Source organism: Rattus norvegicus, chromosome 6 (genome assembly GCF_036323735.1).
Source record: "Rattus norvegicus strain BN/NHsdMcwi chromosome 6, GRCr8, whole genome shotgun sequence".
Classification (NCBI taxonomy): Eukaryota; Metazoa; Chordata; class Mammalia; order Rodentia; family Muridae; genus Rattus; species Rattus norvegicus.
The window spans coordinates 19935954-19958892 of record NC_086024.1 but is presented as its reverse complement, the minus strand read 5'-3'; the positions used below and the strand labels follow the sequence as shown (position 1 = coordinate 19958892).

General features: G+C 46.0%; 1 long non-coding RNA gene across 1 annotated transcript; it reads right to left on the bottom strand.

Moving 5' to 3' along the window:
* Positions 1-3324: 3324 nt before the first annotated feature.
* Positions 3325-15714, bottom strand: LOC102551891 (uncharacterized). The gene is made up of 3 exons (XR_005505708.2): positions 15582-15714; positions 14430-14549; positions 3325-3629 (listed from the first exon to the last, which is right to left on the bottom strand). It is a non-coding gene; the product is annotated as an uncharacterized LOC102551891 (long non-coding RNA).
* Positions 15715-22939: the final 7225 nt, after the last annotated feature.

Genomic DNA, 22939 nt, shown 5'->3' with positions numbered 1-22939 from the left:
GGTGCAAACCTCTATCTCAGTTGACTCCGACTCAGGCAAGGGCAGCCTTTGTCTTCTGACTCTTGAAGACCATCGAAGCATGTGAATTTAGTTGTTTGGTTCAGGTTCTAGTCCTGGCCCAATCTCCTGTTAACAGACGGCCTCTTCTGGAGATGTAGGTGGGACTGAAACTCAAAGATGATAGAAGGGTGAGGTGGTTGTGGAATGCAAAACTGAACACAAATATTGACGCTAAATAACGCTTTTCTAGAGGGAGTAATAGATCTGCCCCAGGAACGTTTTCAAAAGAGACAAGCTAATAAACACAGCGTCAAGAGGGAACACATTTCAGGTGAAAGAGACACACTGTCATATGGTGAGGTTGAAGAGAAAATACTTCACATCTGTAAGGGACACATTGGGTACAGGGTATAGTAATCCAGAATACAGAGTATGCAGAGGCTGTGTTGGGCTGCCATGCTCTGTACCGTGAACCTCAAGTACACCAAAGAGGATAACCTCACAAAGCCAATTACATCCACATCTCAGAAACACGGAGCAAGCCACTCATCTAACCACACTTAAATACTGGATTCAATGCCTGATTTGGGCAGGAGGGCTTATATGAAGTAGGCAAGCCCAATCCTGGCCACCTACTTCTCTCTGTGCTCTGCGGGTTCTCCATCCCACTCTCTTCAATCTTCCTCCTTCCCTCGCCATCCCCTCTATCAGACAAAACCTCTCTCTGAGACATGGTGTACTGGCTGATGTTTAATAACAGGCTACCCAGGAAAAAAAGCCTTTGTTTGCAGTGTTTGCAAATTTCCATTGTGTGAGTCCTCCTACCATGCCTGACTGAAGCTTCCAGCCCGAGGGTTTTTTTTTTATTACACACACACACTCACACACACACACCACACACACACACACACACCACACACCACACACACACACACCACACACACACACCACATACCACACACACACACACACCACACCACACACACACCACACCACACACACACACACACACCACATACCACACACACATACCACATACCACACCACACACACACACACACCACATACCACACACACACCACATACCACACACCACACACACACACACACACACCACATACCACACACACACACACACCACACCACACACACACACACACACCACATACCACACACACACACCACATACCACACCACACACACACACACCACACACACACCACACACACACCACACACACACCACACACACACACACCACACCACACACACACACACACACACACCAGACCACACACACACACACACACCAGACCACACACACACACACCACATAACACACACACACACACACACACCACATACCACACCACACCCACACACCACACCACACCACACCCACACACACACACCACATACCACACCACACACACACACACACCACATACCACACCACACACACACACACACACCATACCACAACACACACACACACACACCATACCACAACACACACACACACACACCACACCACACACACACACCACACACCACACACACACACACCACACACACACCACACACACACACACACACCACATACCACACACACACCACACCACACACCACACACACACACACACACACCACACACACACACACACACACACACACACACCCCGTGTGTGTGTAGGGGCTAAAGGCTAACTTGTAGAAATCAGTTCTCTCCCTCCACCATGTGGGTCAGATTGTCAGGCTAGTGACCCTACCCTCTGAGACAACTGATGGCCCCAACCTACGATTATTGGAAGTTGGTACCATCTGGTTCCAGCACGCCTGGGAATAAGTAGGGGGGAGAGAGGGCAAAAATGAAAATAAAGTCTAGAAAAGGATGCTGCCGACTGACTTATAGCCTTCCGAGAATCAAGATGATGTTAGTGATGACCTTAAGGACGTAGGAAAGTCTTGGAGTCCAAAGTGACATCCAGATGACCTTCGCTGTCTCTTTGTGTCCTGCAACCTTGACCATCGCATTCAAGTTTTAGCTTCATTCTTAGCTTCAATGCTATTGAGAACTTCTTTATATTGTGGCTTTAAAAGAATCCAAAACAAACAAACAAACAAACAAGCCCTCAACTGGTCAAAGGTTTTAGGATAGCAAGAATGACGTGCATTCCATATTTATGGAAGCTTCTCCCACAAACATCTAGGCTGTGGAATGGTCACACCCACTCGGATAGGTGTCCCTTCCTTGAGTGCAGAGCTAAAGACCCCCACCCAGCTTTCCCAGGTGAGCCGCGCCCTGCCTCTCTGGCTGCAGTTCAAGTCTTTATTTGGTTTGTTTGGCTTGCACTCAACAGCTACGTACCTCTTTCCTTGGAGATCTCTGGCTGGCACACAACCCCATTCCCTTGGGGCTATTAGTAAATAACGTGTCTAACTTGCTGTAAGTACTAGCAAGTAGGTGTCTTGGCCTATACTCTGATCCACAGACCTGCCTTGGGGGCTCATGGAGACTCATGAGATTCTCTGGGGTGTGACTCAGGGGCTTATCCTCTTTGAACATCTCCCACACTGTATACCAGTGATTCTGGTTGCTTTAAGTTTAGGGCTGGCCTTATTAGCCTGTGGTTACCCACTTGAATTTCCCATAACAGGTGGTTAACGTTTTTCTTGGAGAGCTTTCAGTGCTAAGAATCTAGTTCATTTCACATAACGCATACCTCTTTAGTGAATGTACCTTAGCTGGTAGCATTTGTGTGCGTGTGTGCATGTGTGTGTTGTATGTGTGTGTAACTTTCTCCTTACTCTCCTCTCATTCACGGTGAATAGCAAAGACCAATGCTTCCAGAGTTATAAGTACTCATTTCTTGTGCTTTGTTTAAACTAGAGCAGCTCATTTAGTTCTACATCCCCACAGGTGAATGTGCCTTCCTCTTTAGATTTGTGATTTGGTTTTCATTCTCCTCAAATCATGAAGTAAAGAAGGAAAAGGGCCTTGTCAGAATCAGGGCCCATTCTCCTCCAGACACACACAGTAACCACCAGTTAGATTCATTCTTTTTAATTCTCATTTCCTTCCTGTGTAACTTCTCCTTATAAACATACATCACCCCATCACCACCCTTCCTAACAAGGGCAGGGCCAGTTAGTGCTACTCAGAGCATCCCACGCCCTAACAGAGTGGTTAGTCTCGGTCCACACAATGTTTCTGGCTTCTTATGTTGGAGAAGGAGCCGGGCTCAAGAGCAGTGTGTCCTCCCTGTCCAGTGAGAGCCTGGCCCTGCCCAGTGACTGTTCAATTCGGAGTAAAGGCTGAAGGCCAGAGACTGAAAAATGACTTTAATTCAAGCCTACATTATACAAGAAGAAATTCCAGGGTATTTTTTCTTTTGTTGTCAAGCTTGAGAGGCTGACCAAGCTTGGACCATCTTGACCTTTCTTTCCATCTATCAGATGTCCAGTGAATTTGTGTCCAGTTTGTCCGTAGCCTTCCACAGACAGCTTCATTCTCTGATGTTTCTGGTGAGTTGGGAAGGAGGCCAATCTGGACACAAAAATGAGAGGGCCCGAGGGCAGAAATTCTTCCAGAGTTCTTGGTTTCAGAAATATGAGTAGCATCAAATGGTTCTGAAAGAGAAGACGAAAGGCTCAACACTGAAAGCCTTTGTGGATTAGAATGTCCAAGCCACCAAGCTAAAGGTGAGATGGGAGCCGCTGGGCAGCGGGTGCTGTACTGGAACCGAGCTTGTTGTGGGCTGAGTTTCAGAGCACTTACCAGATGGCTTCCAGTGACCCAAATTTAGATCGAGTGAAAGAGCAGCCACCAAAGCTGTCCATGGAGGTCGTGCTTCGTGATTGAAATGGAATGTACCCCAGGGACAGGTGTAGGGCCCGTGGGATGAGATTGCCCAGAACAAGCTATCAAATACAGAGTTTCAGAAAGGACCATGAAAGATACTTGTTCGTCGATGATTATGTACCACTACTCAGAGTAGCTAATTTACAGAACCAACCTAGACGTCCAATAGCAGAGGAGTGGATAAAGAAAATGTATACGCAATAAGTGAAATTTATTTCATCCATAAAGAAGAACAAGGTGACACTGTTTGCAGGGAAATGGATACATTTGGAGAATCTCATATCAAGCAAACTCAGCCAGTCTCAGAAAGTTAAATACTGTATTTTCTCCCGTTGGTCAGTCCTACATTTTATATAGAAACATAAAATCCCACATCGATGACATGGAAGCAGAAACAAAACTGTCTGAGCAAAAAGGGAAACAGGAAGGGTCTGAGAAGGGGGCAGTATTACGCTTGGTTGGACATGTCCTTACATAGCACAGTGCTGTGCTGCGTACATGTACACAATGAAACATTAAAAAAAGACTCAGAGTAAATAATGAAAATAACCGACTAGAGTCTGTGCTGCCCCCCCTCCTCTCTTTCTCATTGACAGGCTTTTTCCGTGTAGCTGTGGCTGTCCTTGCACTTGCTCTGTGGACCAGGCTGGCCTCGAGCTCAGAGTTCCACCTGCCTCTGCCTCCTCGGTGCTGGGGTTAAAGGTATGCACCACCGCCTGGCACTCACAGGAATTCTTAATGCACACATGCAAGCATAGTAACTCTCTCTGGCTTCCTCACCCCTCTTTTCTGATGATGAGATTGAAGCAGGGTTTTGGGGACACAGGGCGCCAGCCCTCTGTTATTGAGCCGTCACCCAGGCCTCGCTGTCTTTTATTGAGATCTTTGTTGGAATAAGGGACTAAGTCAGATGTGTGCCTATGTTAAAAGTGCACACAGTCCTGAGGCTTCATATACTGCAGTTACTTTAAAAATGCTTTACTGACTATGACATACGAAGGCTCACCTGTCATTCAGGCCTTGATGGTGGCCTTAGAGAGTGGAGAGAAGTAGTCAGATGTTCAGAATGGCCCACATTTGAACAGTGCCTGTGAATGGGTAGCTCTCTTACTGGGACAGGCTTCCTATGTTTATTACAAATGGGTAAATGTCGGGCAGTCATTTGGCCTTAGCAGAGGTAAGACCCATTTAATATACATCTGGGAAACGGACAATCCTCATCCTCCTCACTTCCAAAAATAACTTTCTAACTTATCCTCTATTGTTCTGCCCTGAGCAGCCAGGGCTTCCTTGGCTTGCCTTATAAGGCTATTGTAGGGCTGCAAGCTCTCCCCATAGGGAGCTTTTCCTAGGGCTCGGGCTGCCTTCTGCTTAATTCTAGTTCATTCTATCTGAAAAGACAGGGAGCGCTTTATGAGGCAAAAGGCCCAGTCATTGTGGGAAGAATGAATCACTCACTTTAAGAATCATGAGAAGGCTGAAAGGGGAAATCAGCTGGGGGGTCAGGAAGTTGGGGGTGGACAGGTTATTGAAAACACCCTCTAAACGGTCTGTCTTCTATGTTCACTCCTTCTCTCACACACTGCAGAATTCTCAGTCTAATAGAAGCTTCTGGGGGTACCCTGAGTTCTCTAACACCCACCGATCTTGAAGTCAGTGGCTGGAGTAGCTGTGGGTCAGGAGCATCCTCGTAACCCTAGGAGAACTGGTAGCACCGTGGGTCATCCTTGGGAGGTGTCCTAATTAGGGTTGCTGTGATGAACACCATGACCAAAGCAAGCTGGGGAGGAAAGGGTGAGGCCTCATCACTGTAGGAAGTCAGAACAGGAACTCAAACAAGGTGAGCCCGGGAGGAAAGGTGAGCATGGGAGGAACCTGGAGGCAGGAGTTGACACAGAGATCATAGAGCAGTGCTGCTTGCTGGTTTGTTTCCCTTGGCTTGCTCAGCCTGCTTTCTTATAGAACCCAGGACTCACCTCACCGCCCCCCTTTTATTTTTCCTACTTGGAAACAGCCAAGCGGGGGAAAAACATGTTCTCAGTTCTCTAGTTCTTGAATCCTAGGCCTTGGGCTTCTGTGCGTTCAAGTCCTAGCCCTTCCGATGCCGTGGTTGTCTCTTTATAGTTTGGGGCCGTGATTTCGAGCCCTGGCCCACGCTAGACTTCTGAGAATCTTTAGTTAGTCCCAAGGCCTTCAGGATTGGGAAATGATTTGTCTCAAGGTCACACAAAGTACCAAGGTCTGGTCTAGAGCCCTGGGGTCATGCTCAGTCTTATCACCGCACCATTGGTGTGGATGTGACATGAGCCTATGACTTGCATAACAGTTCTCCACATCGCAGGCTAACTTCGTACCAACCAGTGTCACCTGCTTAGACACCCTAAAGTTTAAAAGCAACTGTTTACAAATGCCCCAGCCACAGGAAACCCAAACGCCTATGTCTGCGAGATCTCGCTTAGTGGGAGGCTGGGAGTCAGACAGAATTTTTAGGAATAAATTTTAGTTGAACGTACAACGTGCACATATTTATGGATGCCATGCAATCTTTCATCACATGTACTCATTATGTAATGTTCAAGTCAGGGTGGGCACGCCTTTCTCCATGAGCATTTACTCTTTCTTCTTCCATAAGCATTTAAAGTCACTTTCCCTAGCTTTTGGGGGATCTACACAGCATATCATCCTATAGACATAAGCGTCCCAGACTGCACTAGAACCTCTGAGCTTCTTTCTCCCGTCCAACTGACACCCACTATCCCTTGACCAGTCTTTCCTTCTCCCTCCCTCTCTGACTTTCCCCAGTGTCTAGTGACCCGTATTCTGCTCTTGATTTTCGAGAGCACACGTTTAGAATTTACCCATGAGTGGGGCTGTGTTGTGATGTTTTCCTCTGTGCAGGCTTAATGTCCTTCGGGTCCATTAGGGCACATCCCTTGATACATCCCAAGCCAGACCGGTATTCCTGACCCTGATACAGAACTAAATTCTCCCTAGTTACTACCTTCTCCCAGAACTTCCCAAATATCCCCGGGGACAATCACAACGAACGAACGTCACAGGAGGCCATCTCTCGGAACACCTGATAAGATGGAGCTATTCAGGAAGCTAGCTGTGTGGATTCCTGAATGGCACTGACGGCCCAAAGCAGAAAGCCCTCACTGTCAGCCCTTCCTGGTGGTGGCAATGGTGGCCCTGAGAACAAACTGTTTAAATTATGGGGAAGTAACAGATTTTTGTCTGTGGGGATCCACAATATCACGATAAATCTGTTTGCCAAATTGTACTACCCTGTCTCTGTAAGGGGCTTGCTCCTAAGCTGCTGTGTTCAAATGGGTGGATGTAGCAAAAATAATAGCATGTGATGTATAGAGCTTACAGCCTAGACAGACATAGGGTTTGAACACATAGGAACATCCTGACCAGAACTACATGACTTAGATTTTGTGAGGCTCACTATTTCTAGCAGAGGTTCTCAACCTGTGGGTGACGACCCCCAAAACCACATGACTTACTGTGTTAAAGGGTGGTAGCATTAAGAAGGTCAAGAACCACTGCCCCAGAGCCAAAACTTTTCGGAGAAATGAAAGGATCCACAGATCTGCCTTGAGTTTGTCTGGTCCCTGTAGTCCCCAAGGCCAGAAGGTCCACCCTGCGGCGTGTTATATAAGTGGGCGTGGTGGGGGCGAAGGTGAGCTGTGCACAGTAGATTGGCAGTGTGTGCTCGGGGCATGCTGGGATCTGCAGAAACATTTTTCCAGGATTCGTGTCAATTTCAAAGTGCTCAAAACAAGCCTGAAAAAGCGGCCAGGAAAGCTATTATTGCTGCCTTATATCCTTGTTGGAACAAAATGTGAAACAAAAACGAGTGAAAGAGAACACAGCAAGTCATTGTGTAGCAAACTTCACCGTCCAGGTGTACCTGGCTGGCGTGCTGGTAACTCAGGAAGGTCAGGAACCAGGCTGTGGCAGTTGCTTTAAATCCCTGTGTGTGTGTGTGTGTGTGTGTGTGTGTGTGTGTGTGTGTGTGTGTCTGTTCGGGGGAGCTGTGTCCTTGAAGGGAGTGCGGGTGAAGGGCACTCCTCGATAAAATCTTGTAGATTTTTTTTCCCATTTCCCTGTCTGTTTTCTAGGAACAAGTGGGTTCATCGGACTCGCTAGCGAATGATCCCTTCTCTAATTTATGTTCCTTTCCTTAAGGCTTCCCCGTTCTGGCTCAGGGCGAGCAGACAGGAGGGGCATAGAAAGATGCAGACCTTGGGCAGAGAGGCAGAACTAACTGCCCCTGCTTGGACCCAAGCAATGGCAAACCCTCCCCCGCAACTTCTTTCTTGCCCTTCATGGAGCTTTTGTGGGACCTGGAAAGGAAATGAATTCTAAAGGCAGGAAATGACCCAAAGACCGGAACAATGTGTGTGAATCTAAACTCGTGCTTCCGCCTCTTGGTTACAAAGCATTCTAATCTGTGTCCCAGGAAGCCTAGCCCATTGCCAGATGGAGAGCTGTTTTCAGACTGGCTCTTGGCATCTGCCACTCCCAGCTGGTGACATTCGCACGTTTCAGAAGGCAAACCTGTCCCCGCATCTTCAAACTTCTGGAGAGGTGTAACCCCAGGAAAGTCCTCGAGTCTCTTTGGCTGACAGCCCCAACCATCTGATGCACTTCGTCTGCGGTCGAACTGCTGCTGGACTCCAGCCTGGAACGCCAGCACATTGAGTCTGTTCTCAAAGATCTTCAGCATCTGAAACCAAAGTGTGTCTCTGCTGCCAAAAAAGGCTGGCTCCCTCGCCTGCTACATAATCCCTTTCTCACCAGGCGTTCCTGAAGAAACCCGATGAGTCAGGGAGAAAGGAAAAAAAAAAGCTTCTGAAGGAAGCCTAGGGGTGGGTTGCCTACCTCAGCCTCAGAAAGCCCCTTCTGTTTGGCAATCCACTAACACTTAGGGATTTGATTTTTTACTTTTCCCATCTTTCCTTCCTCTTCTGTCAGCTCTCACCTCCAGAGACCCTTCATTTACCACGCCTGTAATTTGCTCTGCAAAAAGCTCGAGGCCCTCAGATGGGGAATTAGTCACCATTGTAAGGTTAGACTTCACTTCCATCCCCAGGAGCAGGGTGAGAAAAAGGGCCCACTCTGACTTCCAGAAGAGACCATCATTCAATTGCTCCGTTCTGACTCCGGGGCCTGTGCTTTTCCCAGGGTTTTAATTTTTATGGGACTCTATACATCAGTCTCCCTGCATAAAGCTAGGAACCAGTTGGGGTCTGAACGCTGTGAAGTGACTTGTGGGATGTCTGCTTCCAACAGGTATCCCACTGAGGCTAAGGGCCCCCTCATCCTTCTGTCCGCCCCCCCCCCCGCCACCCCCCCCTGCCGCCCCCCCCCTCCGGGAATCAGAAAGTAGGTTTCCTGGGGGGGGGGGGGAAGTGCTTAACTCTCAGCGTTTCTGAAATGCCAAACAGATTGAAGTTTAAAGAGTCTGGCGTGTTTGTTGACATCTGGCTTACAGAAAAGCCTCTGTGAGGAAGAATGGAGAGAGTCAACGGGGGTCTGGTGAGAAGGCGTTGCTCTTCTGGCTTGAGGCATCTGTCCTGGAGCACAAAGCCATTTCTCGCCACTCTCTCAAACGGTGTTGTGTATTATGAAAGAGGTTTTTAAAAAATGTGTTCTGATAAGCTGGGACTTATTCCTGGAAAAGGAATATGGGTTCTGTTACAAGATAGGAGCTTAATGTCAATACAGGCCGTATCAACTGTCAGCGGCTGTGAGTCGAGAGTCATTAAAAGCTTGGCATGGTGGCTTGGGGCCAACACAGCCTTCGTTTCCTTTGCCTATAGACAGTGAGGACAAGACAAAGCTAGACATATAGAAATCATCTTCCCTACTCTGGACATCAGACAAGCAAGATAAGAAGCTACTGACCCAAGGAGAAAACAAAGAACAAGGATTTTGATTACAAGCTATGTTTATAAGATGCCCCCCTCCCCGAACAAACCAAACCAAAACGGAACAAAGCCACAAAGTAACCATGCTGTCAGAGTCACGTAACATGATCTTGAATTTAGTTAGGGCAACTGAGATAAAAACAGTTGGACAGAAAACTCCAGATTATGTTAATGTGCGATTGAGGCTGGTTAACAATTAGCAAGGAAGGCACCAGATTTAACCGATTTTTGCATTAATTCCAACCCTAATTATCTGTTAAAAATTGACATAGTTAAGTACAGTTAGATTGTTTTAATATGTAACAGAGCCATAGAATCTATTGTGTGCTCTTTGGTCCTTATTTGGGACGCGTAGCCACTGAGGGTCTAATCTTTTGCGTTCATAGACTGACAAGTGGTGTGATACAATTTATGAGAGGCCAGAGCTGTACCATAATGGCCAAGTTTATGTTTTGCTTAACTGCAGGTTTCTCCGGGGCCCTTGCTAGACGTGTCCATCAGAAGCTGGGGGCTTATATAGAAGAAAACAAAGTCAACAGAGGAAGAATGGAGTCCTTGCTTGCAAGCTGGACCATGCTCCCAGGACACCCAGTCAACTCACAGGGCTATCACAGGGCCCTGTTCTCAGCGTCTGGGCGAGCAGTGGTTGCTGAGGTCATGGGACAGCAGTAAATGTTGGCTGAAGACGCACCACAGTAGGTTGTGTCACTTTGCCAGCTTAGACGTCTTATCTGGGAGGCCGAGGTGCTCAGTAGTTACTGGTATCGGGCAAGCATCCAGATCCAGACCAGACCGATGCTAGGGTTTGAGAAGATGTCTGGTATCCGATTGGCGTGCACATCCTTTTGAAAGCCACATGTACTTTTTTGTTGTTGTTGTTGTTTTTGTCTTTCATGCTTCACAAAACCAATACAGAGCAAAACAAAACACTAAGATTTAAATTTGGGTCCAGCAAGTAAAGGTATTTACTGCTGAGTCCAGTGACCAGAGTTTGATCCCAAGAGACTGCGCAAAGGTAGAAGGAGGAAACTGACTCCTCAGAGCTGTCCTCTGACCTCTTTGCATGCATGGAAACACGAATGCACACCACCACTGCCATTTAAAAATAATATATTTTACATTTTTTTAAAGTAGGAAACAATATAATCCCTGGAAAAAGGCGAGTGGAGGAGTGGCCATGTGTGGACAGGACCCAGCATGGAGAGGCCTACCTGAGAGACCTACACTATCACTAGGCACAATTACATCCTTTTATAAGTAATTCATATCAAAAGTGAAATAAATACATACATATATAGAGGGGTGCAATATATATATTGGGGTGCAATATATATATATATACATATATATGCTGGGGTGCAATATATATGTAGTTATTTTGTTGGGACCTACTCACTGATTTTAAGTTCATTAATTTTGGCTGATGATAGCGATATGAAAATGATGATGGGAATATTTGAAAGTTTGGGGATTCTGGATTGGATCGATAGGAGTTGGCTGCAGTGAGCAAAGATGGACTGGATGCCTCGGGCTAATTGGTCAGAATACAATAACAGGGAGCTGGCTTCCTTACCTGCAGTGGCAGTGCTTCCCCATTATCCCCAGCACACTAATCAAATGAGCATGCTTCATTGGTATGTGCACGACCTGAAGAGTTTTTCCACATGACCCATATTCTCTATTTTATGTGTCTTAGAGGAATCCCTCACTGGTCTGGAACTCACCATATAAGCTAGACTGTCTGGCCAGTGAGCTCCAGGGATTCACCTCCCCAGTGGATCCACCTCTTCGTGTGTGTGTGTGTGTGTGTGTGTGTGTGTGTGTGTGTTGGGAGCGAGGACTTGGGAATTAAACTCAGGTTTTTGAGTTTGCAAGACAAACGCTCTATTTACTAAATCATTTCTCTAGCCTTCTTTCCCTGTTTGGCTGCTGTCGTTGTTGTTTCGTTTGGAGACAGGATCTCATGTGGCCGGGCTGGCCTTGAACTCATGATTCTTTTGCCTCTATCTTCAAAGTGCTGGGCTTACAAATGTGTGTCACCATGCTAGGCTTGAGCGTTCTTTATTAATGCAACTGCTTGGCAGACTGTTAAAGCTGTCTTATATAATCACTTGTAAGCTATCTCCAGTCGAAGGCTTCTGAGTTTGTTTTCTAACCTGCCACAGACTAGGTGATGGCTAATTTTCTGTGTCAAGTTGTCTGGCTGCCACTAACCAGATATTCGATAAAATGTTATTTAGAGGTTTCTGTGGGAGTTATTTTTAGTGAAATTAATATTTCATCAGTAGACTTTGAGCAATGCAAGTTGTCTCTTCAGATATGGATGCTGGGCCTCCTCTAATTACTTAAAGTTCTTCATAGACTGAAGACTGACTCTGAGCAAGAAGGAATTCTTCTAGGAAAAGGTCTATATCTTCCTTCAGAATTTCCACCGGCCTCACCCCATTACATGCTGAGTTCTCTAGGCCTCCATTGCACATGCCAACTCTGTTAAATACATGTCTAGGGTTGGAGAAATGGCTCAGATGGTGGAGTGCTCTCTGTGCAGCTCTGAGTCCAGATCCTCAAAACCAATGTAAAGAGCTGGGTACAGTAGATGTGCCCATAATCCCAGCCTGAGAAGGTAGAGCTCCCTGAAGCTTGCTGGCCATCCAGTCTAGGTTTATAGAGAGATCCTATCCTACATAACGAGGTGGAGCTGGTGAGCTACCCCAGTGGGTAAAATCCCTTGCTACCACCCCTGACAGTCTGAATTGGGTCCTTGGAACTTAAATGGTGAAAGAAGAGAACTGATTCCCCTAAGTTCTCTTTTGACTTCCACACGTGTACTGTGATGCACACACACACACACACACACACACACACACACACACACATGCACACACATAAACACGTACATATACTAAAGTCAAAAATTATCTGTCACCATCATCTATTATCTACCTACCATCCATCTACCCATATGCAAACAAACCCATTCATTTGAGATCCCTATTGCAGGCTTTTAAACGTATGTAGTAAAAACAAATTTCTAGAGATTCATTTTATCCCTCTTGCCCTTAAGACTGAGGCCATCACAGAAGATGGAAGAATGTAAAAGCCAGAAACTGGGGAGCCTGGGAAGCTTCGGGACATGGCAGGATTGCTACACTCATGACCTCAGCCTTGTCGCCTGCGCTAGATCAAGGCAGCGTGGAGTGGGGAGGCCTCATGAGCTCCCTGCTCCAGCTGAGGCTCTGCCGAGAGTCGATGGCTTCTGGAGGAAGAAGAATCCATTTTCTTGAAGGGTATGGTCCTTGGTAGGCCAACCATGCTCCAGTGGAGGGCTCCCCATCCCGAACACATGGGCAGCACAAACTGGAGTCATCGAGTTATAAAACAAAGAAAGCAGAAACAAGGTTCCACAGTTGGGAGGGGTGGTGGATCAGGGATAGAAATTGGGGGAGAATACGATGAAAATACATTGTATGCATCTATGAAATTCTCCAAGAACCAATACAAATATTACATTAAAAACCGAACACATTCCTGTGCTTAAATACTGTGGCAATGCCAAATTGTACTTTAAAGATTCCGTCTTTAGTTTGCCAGTGATTGACTGGTGACGAAGAGCTTGTAGAGCACACTTCTCAGAGTATTGCTGAACTCATAAAAAATTTGAACATCAAGTCAACTTTTATCTAAGTGCATATATTTGTTTACTTCTTACTCTGAGCTAATTTTAAATTTTTTTTCAAAACTTGCAGAACAAGTGCAGAAATATCCTACCATGAATACCACATCTCCCCCACTTCATCTTCAAGTCTCTTAATTTTGGTATGCGTATGACTCCGGGATCATTTTCAAAATGAAGAAAAATAACATTGCTAAACTACTATCAACTAGACGGTCCTACCCAAATTCCACCACATGTCACTTACAACGAGAAGCAATAGCTCAAGGATGGGGCTGGAGAGATGGCTCAGCGGTTAAGAGCACTGTCTGCTCTTCCACAGGTCCTGAGTTCAATTCCCAGCAACCACATGGTGGCTCACAGCCATCTGTAATGGGATCTGATGTCCTCTTCTGGTGTGTATGAAGACAGCTACAGTGTACTCACATACATAAAATAAATAAATAGGTCTTTTTTTTTTTAAAAAGGAAGAATGCATTAAAACATAGCTCAAGGATGTACAAAATTAGTAGACTCCAGGCTAGAAATTTTTAATAATGAGTTGACCATTTCTTCATTTTCTTCCTAGATTAAACCATCTGAGAGCCAGAAAAGCTTAACAACAATTGTTCTGCAAAGGAAATGCAAACCTCAAAAGCCAATTAAAACATCTCAAAGTCAATTAAAAACATCTCTGGCACTGTGATCCAGCCAATTCTGCAGCTACAGTGCTGAATATTTCTAATCTTATTTCTGATAATAATATGTTCTGTTTTCCCTATGAAGATTGGTGACTTAATGGCAGAGTGGTGCAGAAATGTTACCTGGATGTGAAATTTAAATATGTCTTTTGGGTCAAGGCACACTTTCTTAACTCTTGTTTGAAGTAGGAGCTTCCAAAGGCAGATTCCCATCTCCGGCATCTGAGGCTCTACCATAATGGCTGGGCAGAGCTCTGCCGTGGTAACACTCACCTGTTAGTGTTGTCATCTGTGTGAGCGCTGTGAACCTCTCGTCTTGTTCACCCTTGTATCTCAGTGCTTCGAGATAATGCCTCAGGCATAAGCAGGCATGGGTACGGGCTCATTGAAGGGCTGGATTAAACATAGGATAAGTTTATAATGTCAACTCTCTTCTCTCCATGACTTCCTCACTAAGAATCATTGCTGGGAACAGACAATGCTGCGTGTCTGTTAAAGGGAGAAACGCTTCCTGGGCTCTGCTTGAAGAACAGCCTTTGCGTGTCAGGTATGACTTCAAAGCTGACTGAACTCCATCACTTTCACGAATAGCACACGTGTGGATGCCGACTCAGTAGATGGCTAAATGCCTCCCACAGGTGATCTCACTCACCTCAGAAATGTCCGCACTCTCCTCAGGCAGAAGGGCTATTATTAGTTCTCAACACCGCAGTTAAATAAAAAGAAGCATGCATGTGTATATCTGTGTGTGAGTATGTGCTTGTATATGCAAGGGCCCAAAGAGGCCAGGAGAATGTGTCAGAGCCCTTGGAACTGGAGTTACAGGTGGATGTGAGCCACCCTGTCTGGGTGCTCGGAACATAGTGCTGGTCTGGAAGGACATGAGGCCTTTAATACTGAGCCGTCTCTCTCGCCCTCATTCATCCTTTCACAGAGTGAGTAGAGATTCATAATTTCTACCAGTGCGCGTGTAGAATGTATTTTCAAAGCGCTGTAGTCCTTGTACTTAATGAACTGGGAGAGTTTACTCTTCAGACCCCTCTCTAGTGATGTATCTGTTCTCACTTCCTAAGCCTCCCCAAACAGTGCCACCAATGGGGGACCAAGTACTCAAACACTTAAACCTATGCAGGAGATTCTCATTCGGGGATGAAGATTTTGAGCTCGTGACATTGGCTTGAAAAGACTCTCACGGTTCCTTTTAAATTAGCAGAGGTCATTTGCATATTTTGATGTAATTAGGCAATGTCCAATAATCCTTGTCTGGAGTATAATTTTGGAAAAAGGAGAGTTGAACATATTATAGTACAAACTCTGGCCTGCGTGTGGGTTGGAGGCAGAGGTGAGGAGGTGGTCAGAGACACATCCTGCTGTACCTCCCAATACTCATCATGGCTAGATAGGTCTTGTTTACCCGGACTTTACCCTGGCGAGTCCCCCGGAGCTCTCTGCAAAGCAGCAAGATCCATTTCTCCTACCCAGCGTAGAGGCTTGGGTCCTGCAGCTAAGGAACATTACCAGGACTGAGTAATTTAAAACGTCTGCAAGAGCCTCCTACACGGAGCCCAGTACCAGCAGATGCTCAGAATGAAGTCGATTTCCGTCCCCGCTGTGACTTCACAAAGGCTTGGAGTGTGTGGGTGTCCACTGTGCCTCAAACGGTTTCCTGCCACGCAGGTATTCCACACTCTTAGATATGGAAACTTGGTTCCCTGTGGTCTCCACATTCTCCCGTGCTGGTTGAGATGAGTCATGGCTGCCATTTAGACTCCTCATTTACAAAGCACCACAGGGAGATAATTTGTCCTGAAGAAACATGGCACAGAAAATGGTCTGGATTTCAACCTAGAAGAGATCTGCGAACACTCACACCACAGGGACTCCTGTCATTTTGGTTCAGGGCCGGGATCTGGAGATGTCTGAACTAGGGATTCTTCCGTGTTGTCTCAACTTGGCACAGATAATTTTCTCAGAAACTCCAAGCCCTGTGGCCAACATGGAGACGTCAATCCCAGCTGCTCTACGCTCCACTCTTACAGTATTTCATCCGGTCTGTGGAGTTCTCAGGTCTGTGATTACTAAGGACCAGGCAGCTCTGACTGCCTCGAGTCCTTGGGTCAGGAGGAAGTGCCCCTGGCTATCTGCACTTACACCCTTCATCCATTACTGCACTGAGCATCCTTCCTTTGCAAGCATACACTGATTTCCACTGGGGATCCATGGTGTGAGCAGAGACCACTCTGTCTCAACATAACCTTCCCTTTGAGCTAGCATATTCTCTTTCCTCCTTCCTAGAAACTTCTGGAAGGGACATAAGTATTTGCTAACCCTATTTGCTTACTTCCCACTCATTTCTCAGGTCACTATCAGCCATCAAAACAGTTGGAGGCAGAATTGCTTACCTTCCTAGACGCCCTGGGCTGTGGGAGCCACAACTGACCATCTCTTTCCTCATCCTCCTTTTTTTTTTGTTAACGTTAGTGCTGAGGGACTAACTTAGGGTCTCACGCAGGAGGCCAGCACTCTACCACAGAGCTACACCCCAGATGCTAAGTGCAAAGCTGTCTTATCTTGATTGCAGTAATGTACACACTCATATTTCTCTTACTTTCTCTGATTGCTCATTTGTAGTCTCTTGGCCGCTCTCTCTTATTTGTACGTGTGCATATGTGTGTTTGAGTACATAACCACTCACATGCATAGTCAGGCAATACAATGCTCTCTCCTGAAATAATTTCATTATAATCAGAAGTCTATGGACCAGTGCAAGCTTTGGAAAGTCCATCAGAAGTCAATCATTCTGCCCATTGCATCCACAGTGTGTTTCTTACCCCCTCATCAGTGTCACAGTGTATTCAAGTAACCTCTACTTTACATACTAAAAGCTCTGAAGGGGAAGGCTCTAGATACTGGCACCACAGATGGGTTGAGGGATAGCTGGAAGGGGCTGCCTTCAATCGAAAAGGTAAAAGATCTGTCTCTACAGAGATGGGGGAGGGAACACGTTGAAGTTGCTAAGAACTGTGGTAAGAACAAGTGTACACATGAAACCAAGGTCAGGGGGACATTATGCTAATTCTCAGTTGCACCTCAACCTGCAAATGTAACAACCAGAGGGCTTAATACACTTAGTTCTAGGGCTCGTTTCTGTTTGTGGGTCGGGTATCCACCGAGGGTCTATTTCTGAATGCTGGGGCTGGGGGTCAGGGGCTATTTACTTATTTATTGTATATGTATACACACACACACATACATACATACACATATACGCAGGTCTCAGGGCCACCTATGCAGAGCTGGTTCACTTCTACCATATGGCTTAGGGATCAAGCTGAGACTGTCAGGCTTGGTGACAAGTCCCTTTACCCAGTGAGTCATCTCATTGGCCCTGGTTAATAACGCTTATCAATTCTGGAGGCATAGCTCAGTCACTGACTGCTTACCTAAAATGTATGAGGCCCTGGACTCGATTTTTAGTATCTTGCTTCCAAAAGTTGATTGCTCATAAGGTAAATTATTTTCCCAGTGTTTTCCCCGAGTGACTCCATTTAGGTGTTACCAATCTCAAGGACAAATGTCATCATACTCATCCTCCTTTTGTTTTATAGGTGGTGACAGAACTGAGTGACTTATGCAAGCGGGAGGGGAGGGAGGAGCTGATCTCCTCCGTGCTAGCCTCCAACACGTCTGCAGTTAGCTAGTGATCGTGCAAACACTTCCGGACACAGGAATTCACATCCAAAGAGCTCCGTTTCTGCCCTAAAGTTTTCTTCAGTAATGCCTAGGCTCCCCCACCCCGCCCCACCCAGTTCCAGTCTTTAAAATGATATGAAACACCCTGCTCACACTTCCAGAAGACAATCGCTCAAATATTTTCAAATACTAAGAGTAGTATTTTGTGCTCATTAAAGTAGCATAGGCTCATTATAGAGCATTTGTAAAAATTCAGAATGATATGAAGGAGAAAAAAAAATCTTGATAACCAATGAGCAAGACAGATGTTAATGGCCAAGATGTCTCTTGTCTTGAAGGAGCTGCCTTTTAAGATGTGTGTTTTGTCCAGGGCACGTGTCAAACTTGGGGCTAATCGAAACTTCTTGATGCAGTTCTAATCAAGCCCAATTTTGTCTTTATGGAGGATCTTGTACTCAGGGCCAGTGAGATGGCGTTTGCTGCTGATAACCCGAATTTGATCCCCGAGTCTCACATGGCGAAAGGAGGGAACCCATTCCTTTACATTGTACTGGGACCTCCACACGTGTTCCATAGCACTCACAGGTGCACACATGCAAATATTAGGTGTAGGATTTCATTTTTATTTATGTGTGTATGCCTGCGTGTGGGTATGTGCACATGCATGTAGGTGCCCAGTGAGGGGAGGGGAGGCGCTAGATACCCTGGCGCCTCGGTTACAGGGAGTTCTAAGATTCCAGATGAGGGCGCTGGGAACCAAACATGGGATTGAGACGATCTCCTAACCGTTGGGCCATCTTTCCAGTCCCAGTGTAAAAGTTTTATATGCGTGCCTTATAAGTGGTCCGATTCTTGCTTCTGTCACACTGAGCACTTTTGAATCCAGATTCTGTTACCTAATATAGATTGTGTAACTTGCACAGCATGCTTCTAGCTTTAGACACAACGTGGTCTTCACAGTACATGGTAAGGCTTTCCCATGTACTGTGACCAGGCATTGATAAAACACAGCAAGAGGGAGCCCCGTGGTACTGTGTTGGGGTCCTCTTTCCAGGTTCTGTGAGCACACTTGACAGCCATTTGTGATAGCCAATCAAACCCCCACGAATCCACGGAAGCACCTTTTCATTGAGCCCACACCTTCCCCACTGTATGACGACTTAATGACTTGAGCGAGAATGGGGTTTCATCTATGGAATTCCTCGTTGATACCAGCAACAGTAACAGAAAAAACAAACAAACAAACAAAAAAAAAACAAGCAAACAAACAAAAGAAAAGAGCCATGCATCCTGAGGTTCACAGATTCATTTGCTTTCATTCGAAAGTGTCCACAAGGCATCCTGCAAGTACTTCATTCTAGAACTTTCCTGGAAATCATGCCAGAGTGCGACTTCCGACTCTCCCAGCCGTGGGAGTAGAATGTATAGACCACGGTCTTGACTGATGTTTAATGGGCTACAGAAATGATCGCAGGGGTACGGATTGTCTTATTCTTTCTTCAGGAGAACGGCTTCTGTCAACATCCAGAGAGCGGGAAGGCCTCAGACTAATAATATAGCCAGTGACAGGGAGATTGTGGCTTCGATTGCTCTCCCAGATTTCTCAATTGAGTAATGCCAGCGAAGGATGACTGCGTGCTTTATTTATGATTTTGGATCAGCTACAAGGCTACCTGACTTTATGGAGCAGATACTGCATATAAATCCTCTTTTTTGTAAGTCAAATTCTGCCCAAGCTGTTACTCAGGGAGTTAGGTTTTCAAGGCCATCTTGTGGTGAGACATTTTATAAAGTCAAGAATTTTCCAGTGATTTATCTCTTTGTTTGGATTGTAAATATTGGGGTCAGTTAAAAGCAAGGTAAATATATCATCTGTCTCTTTGCTTCTAGATACGGTAGCAAGTGGCCTCACATTAACTTCGGTGAATGTCACCCTGAGAAAATAGGATTGGGAATTCTGTGGGATCCAGATAGCCAGTGAGTTAAAAACTGGAAGCCTCACTCACCCTAAGCCAAATTCTTACCTTGCACGGTTGATCCTCTTTGACTTCACTGATAATTTTATTTTTTAAATGGCCTCAGCCAATAATTAGAAGAGAATTCTGTTTGTTCATCTTTCCAACGGAGTCTTTGTCTCTTAGTTGACAGCGAGAGGACCGGGATCTCACGGTTGAGGCACTGGTCACACGTGTGTGCCTCACTTATCAGAGCTTGAACTGTGTGGCAGGAGAATCTCGGCTTGTCCACTACAACAGTCCCACCTCTCTTGGTGCTGTGGACTGAACCAGGGCCTCACGCATGCTCAGTATATGCCTTACCACTGAGCTATGTCTGCAGAACCATGTCTTCATCAGCTGACATAGCTTCCCATGGGATGCTATACATTACTCAAGGCAACGGGTCCTAAGGCATCCATAGTTAGGAAGCAGAGAGAGAGAGAGAGAGGGAGGGAGGGAGGGAGGGGGAGAGAGAAAGAGAGACAGAAATGGAGAGATGCAGCATTCTATTCATTCTTAGGCATTGTCTAGGGAATGGTGCCGCCCATACTCAGTATGGTCCTACCTCAATCAACCCCATCTTGAAACCCTTTATGACATGAACAGGGATTTGTTTTCCTGGTTATTGGAGCACAATCAAGTTAACGATTAAGACTAACCCTCTTGTACATCTATGTACATCTGCTTTATGGTGATACTGGACACTGGTACAAGGAGTTCAACCTGTCTCCACAAAGGAGGCCCCCATCTTGGATGGCATCTACTCAGGCTGCTTTAATGAAACACCCCAGACTGGGTGGTGGCTTATGAACAGCAGACATTTACTTCTCCCAGTTCTGGAGAGGGGGACGTTTAAGATCAAGGCTTGGCATGTCTGGTGTCTACTGAGGTTTTACTCTTAGCTTAGACGATAGTGTGCTTGTGCTGTGTCCTCAGGGGGTGAAAGAGGTGAGAGCAAAGCCCCTCTCCGGACACCTTGCTATTAGGGCAATCATCTCACTGGCAAGGGCGCTGTCATGATCAGATCCTCTCCTAGTGACACCAACAAATCTGTCACAGATAGGGGATGTGTAGATTTGGATTCTTTGGTTCCTAAGGGTCCTGTCTCATCTGAATTCTGGTTTCTTTCAATGCCTTCACTCTCTTAACTGCGCTTTCTTTCTTTGGCTGTTTGTATGTGGATGTTTCTATAGCTCTGTATCTGGCTGGATGTCGAGTCTCCATCCAATCTCTCGTCCTGACCCTAACACTAAGACTATCTCTGAAATCCCAGAGTCTGGCAAGGACCCTTTACACATATCCGATCTTACACCCCAGAGATTTGTTTATTGTTTATTTATTTCTGTGTGTGTGTGTGTGTGTGTGTGTGTGTGTGTGTGTGTGTGTGTGTGTGCCGCTGCCCATAGAGGGAAGGTCAGAGGAGGGCATTGGAGCTCCTCAAGCTGAGAAGCCACCTATCCTGTGTGGTAGGAACCAAACTCTAGTCCTTTGCAAGAACAAGAAAAGCTGTAAATCACAGAGCCATTTCTCCAGATCTACAATCTCTCTCGCTCCCTCCTGTTTTCTTCCTTCCTTTCCTCCCTCCCTTTCTTCTCTCCCTCCCTTCCTTCCCTCCTTCCTTTCCTCCCTCCCTCCTTCCCTCCCCCAGCTCCTCCCTTCTTCCTTCCTGTTTTTTTTGAAAGTGTTACTGGATATTGAACCCAAGGCTTTGCACACGTCTCTGAGCTATAACTTGGCACCTATTCAGTGTGTAATGAACGCCTGTTTTCCATGGTGACAATGACTATGATCTTAAATACAATTATGGTAACCATAAACTGAAAGGACCTCATTTACTATGTTGAATTATTTAATGAGAATTATGGTTAAGAGTGAACAGAGCCTAGCACTGAAAGGGCCAGGCAATTAAAATAGTTTTGTGGGGCCAGGGGCAGTAGCTGTGTTGGCAAAACCTTGCAAGTGCAAGGACCTCCTTTTGATTCCTAGAACCCAGGGGAAAAAGAAAAGGGGGACCTGGTAGGCCCATCTGTAATTCCAGCTCTGGGAGACAGGGGGGTCTCCCAGACCAGTCAGCCTTGGGAAGTTCCTGTCTAAAAAATCCAAGATGACAGTGTCCCAAAGCAGCTGAGGGTGTTCATTGACCTCTGTGTGCATATGAGTTCTCCAAAACACACGTGCCTGTGCACAGACAGACACACGGACATTCCTTAGTACACATCATAACGTTTGCTGTGTACCTCACCGTCCTATTGTGATAACCTATAAAGAGGTGCTATGCTAATTTTATCTAGTAATTGCAGTACCATTTGATCAGCACTCTAGTCTTGTGGTTTGTCAAAGAGTATTTGTTTTAAAATTTGTTTTCTAGCTCTGGATAGATGGCTGGACAGTTCAGAACGTGTACAGCTCTTGCAGAGGACCACTGTTCAGTTCCCAGAACCCAGATAAAGTGACTCACGAGGGCTTCCAACTTCAGCTCCAGGGATCTACTGCCCTCTTCTGGCCACTTTGGGTACTGCACATGGCTGGGGAGACAGACACAGACACAGACACACACATACACACACACACACACACACACAAATAAATAAAATGTTTAAGAACTTTCTTCTTTCTAAAAAGTTTCTGTCTTTTTAAAGACAGGGCCTCATGCAGCCTAGGCTGGCCTCAAGTCCGCTGTGCCGTCAAGGATGTCCACACATTTCCAAGTACTGGGATTAAAATCATGCTCCGCTCCCATGCCCGGTCCACCACTCTAACTTTTCTCAGATGTCTTTACTGACAGCCTAAAAAACAAAATAAAGAAATACAGTCTAGATTACTTCATACCCTATTTCATGTAATATATCATAGCTACATGATTTGGGGGAGGGGTTCTACAAAATGGAAACAGTGCTCTCATTATCAAGGATTTCAAAAGCCAGGGCTAGCTACAGAGATGGCTCAGCAGTTGAGAGCACTTGCTGTCCTTCCAGAGAACCAGAACTCAGTTCTCAGCAGAGCCCGGTTAAGCAGCAGGAAGCCCTCCTTTAGATTCCAGCTGCAGGAATCTGACTGAAACCCTCTTTAGGCTGTTTCTGTACCTGCACTCAT